This window comes from Macrobrachium nipponense, chromosome 14, assembly GCF_015104395.2.
Source record: "Macrobrachium nipponense isolate FS-2020 chromosome 14, ASM1510439v2, whole genome shotgun sequence".
In the NCBI taxonomy this organism is placed as follows: Eukaryota; Metazoa; Arthropoda; class Malacostraca; order Decapoda; family Palaemonidae; genus Macrobrachium; species Macrobrachium nipponense.
Window position 1 is genome coordinate 36,030,709 of NC_087207.1, and position 11,937 is coordinate 36,042,645.

An 11,937-nucleotide genomic window follows, 5' to 3' on the forward strand; every position below is an offset into this window, starting at 1 on the left:
TCAATTTAGGAAATGTGTAATAGTTAAATCGGTAACAAACTTAAACCAGCAATATTCTTTAACAGAAAATTACGAGTCTTTTGCCCTTTCAAGTCGACTATGATATAACCACCATCGTTCAGCAATTATTTTTTTCTATATGGTGTTTTTTACATTACACGAAACCACTGGTTATTCGGCAACGGGACCAACGGCTTTACGTGACTTCCGAACCACGTCGAGAGTGAACTTCTATCACCAGAAATAGACATCTCTCACCCATCAGTGGAATGCCCGAGAATCGAACTCCGGACCACCGAGCAGCAATTATTTCGTACGTTTTGTTATATATCTACGAAGCATTAATTTTAAAGTTCCTATGCTAACATCATCTCAGGTGACCCAGTTTATCTCCGACCTGTTTCGTGTTTCTTATGCTTTCATTTAGTTTAGGGATCTGGTGGAGGAGCTGGATTCAAGGCTACCAGCTGGTACCCATTCGCTCTTCGGAGAATACAAACTGTAACGAATCGTCTCTCTTGGTGTCCTTAGTCAAGAGTTTTCGGGGGGGAGGGGGGGGGAAAATCCAGTTAAAAAAGAAAAAAAAACAAGTATAGGCGAAAAAGTCACAGAAAAAAAAGTCACGGGGCAAAAATCACATTAATCTTTCCTAGATAGTGACGCCCCACCCCCTCAAGGGATTTTTCCTGTGACTTTTTTTTTTTTCCTAGCCAAAATTGTGACTTTTTTTTTCTAACCTTTTTCCTAGACAAAGTTGTGAATTTTTTTCTGTGACTTGTTTCCTGTTACTTTTTTCTAATTTTTTCCTGGTCTTTTTTCCTATCCAAAATTGTGACTTTTTTTCGTGACTTTTTTCCCCGTGACTTCATTACCGTCTACCAGAGGTTCACACCAGACCTGCCATCATCCCTTCATACCTAAAGCCAGCCGGTCCTTTTTTTTTTTCAATCAAGTTCATTCGAGTACCCTCCTCTCATTTCATAGGAAGAACGTTCACGATTATTGTAAACATAAAAAAGTCTCACTTTATCCATGGACAAAAAAGATATTTGTATCTATTTGATATCATCTTTCTCGTGAATATATATGGAAAAATAAATTCCGCAGTTTTACGTATGTATGTATATTGCTATAGACAGGAGGATCAGGTTGAAGAGGCCAACTGATATTCGTATGCTCTATCTGTAGTGTTGTAGAGGTTCAACTGACAACTCTTCAGTGCTAGAAAGGAAAATGAGAGTGGTAGCTTTGAAAGGTGTAATAGGAAGAAAACCTCAAAGCAGTTGCTCTATGAGACAATTGTTAGGACAGGGGGGGGGATAGCAAGGAGGAACAAAGATTATATAAACGGAGCTACAGTAAAAGGAATGAGAGGGTTTGTCAGCCAAGTGATGAAAAGGGTATGAGCAAAGTCAGCAACACTGCACTGACGTTGACACAAACATACTAACAAACTCTATTTAAGGTGCGTCCACAAGGTCGAACAATATCCGACGGACAAACATTGCTACCAGTTAACAATTGTCTGCCTGCCTTTGCCTTGTGAGCAGAATAAAAACACCAGTATACAACCTCATCTGGTACCACTGTTGGTTGCCAGATCTACTTGCATCGTTTCAACGCTTATGACGTCATCCTGCTTCGCCTATGATATGGTAACAATGCTTGTCCGTCGGACATTGTTCGACCGTGTGGACGCACCTTAACAGAGTTGCCAAACACAGCTCGTGACACACGCACAAGGAAATGATCTGATAACTGGACACAATTTTACCCTTGAATACGAAACACGATACCAAAAACTGGCATATAAGCACTGTGCATATTAGTTAACCGTTAACCAATTGAATCACGCCACCTACGCTGGAATTAGTTCTGTGTATTACATCTTCATCAAAATATCTTCTCCACTGCTCGTTAATCGAAATAAATTCAACAGTAACATTTTCCAATATTGATTGCTGCGCAACATTACATATATACCTCTTTCTCCTTACTTGGACTTGACGCTGTCATTCGGAACTTAACTTTTTTTAAATTTCTGTACTGAACTATCTTAAAACACCGACTAGTTGAACCAAATCGACTTCTAAAACATTTATCAAATCGGCTATTGACGTTTACAGAAACTTGAGAAAGAAAATGGTTCGTTTTGACCTCTCAAAAGTTGGAATCTCATGAATTGATCAGAATCTAAGTGGGCATAAAACCTTTCCTAAAGGTCTGTGAAATAATTATCGTCAAATCCAGTCGAAAGACATCCTACCACGACTGGAAAGCTTCGCAATTAGATACATTAAAACGATCTGTGTCTGTCTTATAAAAGCCAAGTTTTATCGTAACTGAAAAGAAAGAAAAAAAAAAGAAAAGGACTAACAGCGGAGACAAAAAAGTTCTGGTAATTGACTCAAATCGTCACATTAAAACTTACTATGATACTATTCACTCCTTCCGTTTCTGCGAGAGTCGTTTTGAAATTGTTTTCGTAGAAAAACACTCTCTCTTTCCCTCTCTCTCTCTCAGCTCTGTTGTCATACCTGTGTTCAGTTCTAAATGATTTTCATAATTACCGCCAATATTTCCATTAATATTGTTGGAATGTCATTTATATGTCTGATCATTGTAAAAATAAAAATAAGATATTTGGGCAAGGGTTGTGGGGGGGGGGGGGGGAGGGCCAGACTTACTATCTATAGACTTGAGCCATCAATTTCAAGACTTCATTTCAAGTCTTGATTAAAAAACTATTACTTACGCAGTATGTAGTCTAGTCTCATTGACATTAGTGGAACCCTATAGATTCCAAACTAAATGCCATTAGTTATATAAGCGCCTGATACTCATCAGCTTTATTACAAGTACTTCTTTTACCATATCTTAAGAGTAGAGATGAATCACGAATTTAGGCCAAAGGACAAGTACTGGGACCAGTGAGGTCATTCAGCGTTCAAACGGAAATTGACAGGAAAAGGTTTAAGAGAAGTATTTGTTTGTTTGTTATGGCATCTTTACTTTGCATGGAAGCAGTGGTTATTCAGCTACGGGATCAACGGCTTTACGCGACTTCCGAACCACGTCGAGAGTGAACTTCTATCACCAGAAATACCATCTCTAACCCTTCAATGGAATGCCCGAGACCTTCCGGCCACAGAGGTGGCAGGCTAAGACCATACCGATCACGCCACTGAGGCGCTGTTTGAAAGGAGTAACAGGAAGAAAACCTCGAAGTTGCTCTATGAATCAATTATTAGGAGACGGTGAAAAGTAAGCGGGAAGAAAGAATACGAAAGGAAGTACAGTAAAAACAACGAAAGTGGTTGCAGCTTGGGGCCGAAGGAAGGGACGCTGCAAAAAACAGCTCAGAGAGAGAGAGAGAGAGAGAGAGAGAGAGAGAGAGAGAGAGAGAGAGAGAGAGGTCTGATCGGTTGGACACAAAAGTCACTGAACCATAGAAGTGATGTAAAAGAAAAATTTGCAACATAACTTAAAAAAATTTTATTTCTCGTATTGCGTGAAAATCCTTCCACTTCCAAATTTCACAACTAATTGGTAAACAGCTCAGAGTGATAGTTATTTTATCAATTTATGCGCTCATGAAGTGGAATTTTTCGTAAAATTATTACATGCGTTAACTAAATACATATTTTTGAAGCATGATTGAGGAATAACTTAGTATGCATCTTTTAAGGTACCAAGGCTATAGTGGCTATTCCCGTATTCTCCAGTTGTGAATAAACTTCGAATCCAAGTACTAGTGTAGTAGGTACACCCAGTTACAAAAGCGGTGTTGCCCCGCCAGAACTGGCTCGGAGAGATCATGCCCTTCTTGCCCTGAAAGTGGCCCACGTCGTTCAAACAACCAGTACATAGTTAGAATGGTTCGAAAGGGAGGAGGAGGGAAATTACGGTAATCACGCAAAGAAATGCAATAGTGAATGAAATACATATGGAGAGAGAGAGAGAGAGAGAGAGAGAGAGAGAGAGCTTTTATTCCAGTTAAGTTATTAATCTGACGGATATATTTTAGACCTTTTGCTTTAAGAAACACGTTATCGTATATTTTTTGGAAAATAACTATTATGAAATCTTATCACATCGTATGTTTTAAATAGTTATAATTTTTTATAAATAAAAATGTCTTAAATATTGTTGGAACTTACTATTCATAAGAATATTATTCAGACGAAAATATCCTTTTTCATTATCCTGTAAGCAGCTCTCTCTCTCTCTCTCCGTCTTATATCGCCTGGATCGACTATTTAAATTATGGTAGATGTTTGATAGGTTATTTGGATGTGGCCAAGAATATCAAAACCGTAAATGGCTACTCTGGCAACTTGAGCTAGGCTGTATCTATTTTTGCCCTAGATTGCCTGGACTATAATTACCTGTATTACCAACAATATACGAATCTGGTCACAAAGATGTTAAACACCAGGTTTTGTAGCCGTGGGTTGTATAAGTCATCTAAGCATAAATTTTGCAAGGATATTATTTCATTAATTAATCTATGCTAAGAACACGTTACTGGATATGCTAATATAGTACTACAGAATTTGTATTTATGGTATAACTTAGTCGAGTTACCAGTATTTGAGTGTGATAGGCCACTTGGCTCCACCCCTCACAACCATCTAGGCTACTTATAGAAACTATCTTAGTTTGCTATATTTCTTATATTATAGAATATTTATTATATTGTTTTCGAAACTGTGAAAATAAATTGTGAAATGAAATGCAGTGAAATGTGTGCATCGGAGCATTAATATAATGATGGTGGGGTATAAAGTATGCAGGTATTGCAAAACCGTATACTACTTACATAATATTTAGTGTCAAATTATTTGGGGATAGTCTTTAGACCTGGGCAGATCGGTCACGTCTTAGCTAACCATACCCCTCCCCCCCACAGCCATCTCCCCCTCCTCAACCCCACCCTCGAGGCTCACGCTTGTTCACTCACTCTGCCTTTATTCGTGGCTTCAGGTGCTAATGTCTAAATGTGCGTCCACACTGTCGAACAATGTCCGACGGACAAACATTGTTACCATATCACAGGCGAAGCAGGATGACGTCATAAGCGTTGAAACGATGGAAGTAGATCTGGCTACAAACAGTGGTACCAGATGAGGTTGTTTGCCGATGCTTTTACTCTGCTCACAAGGTAAAGACCGGCAGACAATTGTTAATTGGTAACAATGTTTGTCCGTCGGACATTGTTCGACCGTGTGGACACACCTTTACACACCTTGGTGGTGTTCATCCCTCCAAGCTATTCAAGAAACCCACCACTTTCGATATCTCCTGTTCATTAGTATTTTACATAGCCATGTTTTTTTTTTTAAATGAATAATTTTATACATTTGGAAAATATAATGACGTATGAAATACTGTCATCGGAGTATTATTTTACCTTCCAAAAAACATCCACCAGAACAATCTCATAATAACTAAGATATTGAAATCCAGATATAAGACGGAGGACAGAATGAGAGAGAGAGAGAGAGAGAGAGAGAGAGAGAGAGAGAGAAGAATACAGCTGCTTTCGTCTGAATAATACTCATATGAATAGGAAGTTCCAACAACATTTAAGGCATTTTATTTAGAAAATGCGATAACTATGTAAAACAATACGATGTGATAGCATTTCATAATAATTATTTTCCAAAAAATATATGAAAACATATTTCTTAAAGCACAAGGTCTCAAGTATATCCATCAGATTAATAACTAAACAGGAATAAAAGCTCTCTCTCGCTCTCTCTCGTCTCACCTCATCCTCCTCTCTCTCTCTCTCTCTCTCTCTGTCCATATATATTTCATTCAAAATTACATTTCTTTGCGTGATTACCGTAATTTCCCTCCTCCTCCCTTTGGAACTATTCTAACCATGTACTGGTTGTTTGAACGTGGGCCACTTTCAGGGCAAGAAGGGCATGATCTCTCCGAGCCAGGCCTTGCGGGGCGACACCGCTTTGTAACTGGGTGTACCTTTTAGCCCCTTGTTTTGTTCAGTTCTGCAATCACTTCAGTGCAAAGCTTTGTAATGAGAAGTTTAACTAATCACCAATTTAGTAATATTTGGTTTTTGTTTGTCTGTACGGTGGTTTTTCGTTGCGTGGCACAAGTGGTTATTCAGCAACGAGACCAACGGCTTTCGTGACTTCCGAACCACGTCGAGAGTTAACCAATATCACCAGAAATACACATCTCACATTTCAATGGAATGCCCGAGAATCGAACTCACGGTCACCGAGGTGGCAGGCCAAGATCATACCGATCACGCCACTGAAGCTCTTCAAAGCTTTGTAACGAGAAGTTTAACTAAACGCCGATGTAGTAATATTTGGTAATAGCTTATTTGTTTCAAATTAAAATACTGCCACTGAAACAATACAGGTGGCCATGTTTTTCACACTTTAAAAACCGTTGAGCTACTTTCGGACAACAGCGATAACCGGAAACAATTTATTTAACCTTTTGGATTCAACCTTTTGGATTTATGCAACCCTCAAGTTTTATTGTTATAACTGAATACTGGCGTCAACTTTTATGAATATACTTTATAATTATACTCCAGGAACAATTGTTAGACCAGAATAAAACCATATTACGCTAACGCAGATTTAAAAATTTAAAAAACTAAGACTAATTACCACTGATATTTTACCAAGTACTCCCAGAATCCTACTGGATAAGAGTGTAACATCCAATTTATACGCCGTATTTAATCTGTCAACGAATATAAAGCATGAATATAAACTTACGAAAATTATTCTTTTATTACACACAAACACATTACTATTGTCAGGATAAGTAACGACAGTTCAGACCAAGTCAACAGTTTTCTTTTACTATGGAAATAAGATACATCTACCAATTTCGCTCGGTAGAAACTGCATAAAGTTAAAATTTTGATTATTTCAATTACAGAAAGGCACATTAAAATCTAAAATTTTATTCCATGATGCTCCAATGCTCATGTAGAGGCGTAAAACCTAATTTTTTAAAGAATTCTACCGCTAATTGATTATTACAGCTGCGGCAGTCTTACAACATCACTAGAAGTTCAGTATTCTTGGTTTAACCAGACCACTGAGCTGATGAACAGCTCTCCTAGGGCTGGCCCGAAGGATTAGATATTTTTACGTGGCTAGGAACCAATTGGTCACCTAGCAACGGGACCTACAGCTTATTGTGGGACCCGAACCACACTTATATCGAGAAATTAATTTCTATCACCAGAAATAAATTCCCCTGATTCCGCGTTGGCCGAGCCGGGAATCGAACTTCGCACCACCGGATTGGCAGCAGAGTGCGAAAACCAATCGTCAACGAGGAACTCCTAGAGGTTCAGTTTAAGATCAGATCTTCCTTGGGTAAAATAAAACCTATTCCACAGCACCTGAATTCTCATTCAAGTTATCTTCTCCTGATCTCCTTTTGAGGAGATGCGGGTAGCTGTTCCCCACAAATCTTGGCCCCGTTCCAATTTTAACGCCTCCAGCAGGAATCGATCTGAAATAAAAAGGAAAAGACCAGGAACCGATCTCGCCACGTCGCCACAAAGTGGAGAATGTCTCCCATTCACCCTCACAGAGTCGCCGATTTCATTTTACTGTAAATTATCAGACGCTGATAGTACTGGTGGCCGTAAAACTATCTTAATCTATCTATGCATTACCATATACAGTTTAAAAAATCCTTAATATAACAAGGAATCATGGTAAGGACTTATTAAATTTTGGAGTATAGCGAATTGACCAAATTACTTTGTAATCAAAATTATTACTTTATAATCAAAATTATTTCTGACGTTAACCAGGTAAATAGAAAGCTTAAAAAAATACCATAACAATACATGCAATAAATTAGTTTACCAGTAAATAGAATACTTAAAAATTGCAATACCATATACAGATAAAAAAAATCCTTAATATAACAAGGAATCATTGTTAAGGACTTTATAAAATTTTGGAGTATAGAGAATAGAGAATTGATCAAAATTAATTTTTAATCAAAATTATTTCTGGCGTTTACCAGGTATATAGAATACTTAAAAATACCATATATAAGCAATAATAAATATATTTCAGTAACCGAGAAGCCTAATTGAAATAACCTTTTCAGATCCAAAAGGGCCATAAATGCTAAAACATGTATAAAGTATTTCCTAATGAAAAAGACATTATCATTTAAGAATAAAAGAATCATTTTCATAACACAAATATCGTTCAAAGTGGAAACTTTAAACATGCTAATACAACAAGAAATTCCAAAGATGCTTAATGACTATTTAGCACAGCTAGGTAAAAAAAAAATTCCATCGACAAAACCTCTGTTGTTCATTTTTAGGTGAAACCTAGCATAATAAAATATTAAAGAATCTGCATTAAAATATCAAACTATTTTAGTATTCGACACTTTAAAATTACTTTTAATATTACAAACTTTACTACAGAAAACTCTAAATAGTACCCTTCTCAATTACTCATTTTAACTAAAATATCAATTTGATCAAGAAAAAAAGTCAGTAACTCACAACCTAGTAACGTACAGTGTTAATTATTTCAAGTCCTTTTCGACCATTTATAATCTCCGATCGACCAATTACAGCCAAAATGTAACCTAGTTTGTGTCAACTTCCTCTAACTCAATTTTACCCTCCTACATATTTAACTATTTGGGTCATTTCAAATTCAGATATCTTTTATTTCAATTTTGGTATATCTGTCTACATAATGAATGTACTAAAAACTCCAATTCGGCATATCAAGACTTTTCGATAACATGGCATTGACATAAGAATGTCTATGTCTAAATATTTTCGATACCAACATTGACATAACGTCTCAAGACAAATTTTCGAGAACATAACATTAACCTAATAACGTCTAATGTCTAAATATTTTCAATAACATTGAAATAACGTCTAATGTCTAAATATTTTCGGTAGCATAACATTTGCATAAGAATGTCTCTCTAGATTTTTCGATAATAATGACATAAGAACGTCTAATGTCTAAATATTTTCGATAACTGACACAAGAACGTCTAAAGTCTAAATATTTTCGATAACATAACATTGACATAAGAACGTCTACAGTTTAAACCTTTCCTATACAACTCCATGAACTAGCACACTTACATATTGACTATCACGCTAAATAGTACTTTCCAGAAAGTCTAAAGCTTTCCTATACTACATGAACTAGCCTGTTTACTAAGGAATCTGTATTTATACTAACAGACTCCATATTTTCAGGTATATATATTTATCACAAGCGTAGTAACCCACACCCATCAATTTACCTTTGTATTACAGAAGCGTATTACCCTCTAACCTTCGAAGACTAGACTAAAACGAGTCAACATTTACCTAATGAATACTGAAGGAGGCCTAGGCTAAGGAAAGGAAAGTCAAATCAGTTTGCCCCCATCGAGATGCATAGTAGGCTATAAAGCCTACTATGCAACACGATGGGGGTACCCCCACTCCTTCAGGGGCGCCGCCCCCTGAAGGGGTAAAAAAAAGAAGAAAAAAAAAAAACTTTATTGAATTGAAGTGGACTAACCTTAAGATTAGACTTCGCTCCTCCAGCAATATAAAGGGTCTCCAATTATAGGTAGAAGAAGCACTAAGAGTTATATCGAGCTCTGTAGGTGTCAACATTCCTGTGCTTCATCTTACGAGGAAGAGATTTACTACCTGAAATAAACCAATATTTAGTTCATATGTACTAAAATTAAGTTTTTACTAAAATTAAGTTTTTACTAAAATTAAGTTTTTACTAAAATTAAGTTTTTACTAAAATTAAGTTTTACTAAAATTAAGTTTTTAGAAAATTAACGATTTTTACTAAAATTAAGTTTTCAGTCTCTCGCCCTTTTAGCTCTAAATTACTCTTAAAATAAATACTACACACATTTTTTTATGAAATAAAAATATTCCGAAAATTTTCTAGAGTTAAAATCAAAGCACAATCATATCTACCCTAATAAATATTAAGAAATGAAATACTAAGAAATATGGTAAGAAAAAGAATTTTATATATAAGATTTAAGCCATCCGTGTGTTAAACCAAGACCAATGTACTCTTGTAATGTACATTTAATAAGTAAAAAATAACCAAAACAGAAGAAATATTTACTTATATAAAACAATAGCCAATAGATACGATCCACAAAAACAATCAAAAGATATTGAAAAGAAGGAAATTTAAACAAAATTAAAACTCCAAAAAACATTCAAAAATTTCATGACGGAAATATCTATATAAATAAACGAAACTTATCTATCGTATACTTAACCACTTCCCGCAGAGATTTCAGCTTCAAATGAACGTTATCGAGAACAGGAACACACATCATCCCGAACTCTATAGGTACGCTCTCAAGAAAGTCTGATACCTACGTAACTGACAAAGACGCCGATGAACACCTAATACCATTCATAAGATTTACAAAAATTAAAACTTAAAACTAAATAAAAAAAAAAAAAAAAAAGTTAATTATAGGCAATAACTCCGCACGAACTGCAAGGAACGTTCCCGTGAATACGACAGCCACTAGGGACTGGAGCGTCAAATGTATTTCGCCATTCCTAGTACTAGCCCCTGGGAGATAATTACAGTCTGCCCCCCAAAAATAACTAAATTCTTAATAGGAAACCCAAATAATATAAGAATCTGATTTCCAAAGAAATACCCGACGCGGAGTTATTACCTAGATCTCCCAAAAATGAAAAAAAAAATGTAAATAAATAAAAAATAAACAAGAAATCACACGATCCAGCACTCGGAACATCAACACCACCCACTCACCTGAATTATTTGTGTTCAAACACTTCCACACGCCCTCCAAGCAACGCGAGTCAACATCCCCATACAGCGTTCTAATTGCCGAGTGTACCATCAAGCCTAAAGACGCCTTTGGGAAGTAGTAGAGTCAGTGCCTCTGCATAGCTGAAAAGGACACCGCGCCTCCAAGGGACTACCGCCCAAAATGAGTGCGATTGTAGCATAGTCTCGAAAGCAAAAGAAAGGGTAGCCAAAACATGGATCTAAAAGCACGTAGAAACTACTACTGTGAGATTCAGGGCCTCTGTAACACGGTTTTTTCGCAATAAATTTTTATCTATGCATTTCATAAATATAACGCTTATTCAGAATACACATTATATCTACACATAAATTTTGACTGTATTCTGCATTACGTAGGTTGAATAGATTTGGTACTTATAATGCAAAAGTTACTTTTTTTTAAGACGGGCCAACTTACTCAGAGAAAAGGTTTCGAACGCACTCGTTACGTAACTTATGACAGCATTTCTTCCCTCTTTCTCGATGGATGATTGGCTATACGTAACGAAGGCTATACCTCTGGCAACAATGACAAAAATTTAAATACAAGCAAAGCAGTACAATGTATGAACTCTGGATCCTCTCCACTGATAATTGTCGTAATGAACAAACCAACAAAATATGTTAATAAATACAAAAACACTTCGATTATTAGTCTAACTCCCAAAATAAGTGCCCTAAGAAATTATAATCTACTTTATAGGTCACAATCAGATTGACAAGATGTAGGGAATAGATGGTAATTTTCAAAGACAAAGTACACAAGCTTGATTTGATAACTGCTGTATCCAATGTCAAGCAATTTTTATTTGTCGGCTATCTACCTATTTACTAAAAAAAAAAAAAAAAAAAAAAAAAATAAAAAAAAAAAAAAAAAAAAAAAATAGACGGTACCGTATTTTGGCTTTAAACCTTCACCAATAATTATCGTCAGAATGATGACTTCATGAGGCTCCACCCACTTTGGCCTCGTTATAATTCAGGATAACAATGAAGGCTATCATATACATTGTTGTATTAGAAAATCTAACTTCAGGCTATAAAAACTCATTTCTCGACTACTAACTATTTCAAG

General features: G+C 36.1%; 1 long non-coding RNA gene across 2 annotated transcripts; it reads right to left on the reverse strand.

Annotated features, from left to right (window-relative positions):
- Positions 1-6,836: 6,836 nt before the first annotated feature.
- Positions 6,837-10,994, reverse strand: LOC135226088 (uncharacterized). 2 transcript variants are annotated; one of them, XR_010317153.1, is made up of 3 exons: positions 10,824-10,994; positions 9,576-9,709; positions 6,837-7,518 (listed from the first exon to the last, which is right to left on the reverse strand). It is a non-coding gene; the product is annotated as an uncharacterized LOC135226088 (long non-coding RNA). The 2 variants fall into 2 exon arrangements; XR_010317152.1 differs by having other exon boundaries at positions 6,837-7,618.
- Between the last annotated feature and the right edge of the window lie 943 nt (positions 10,995-11,937).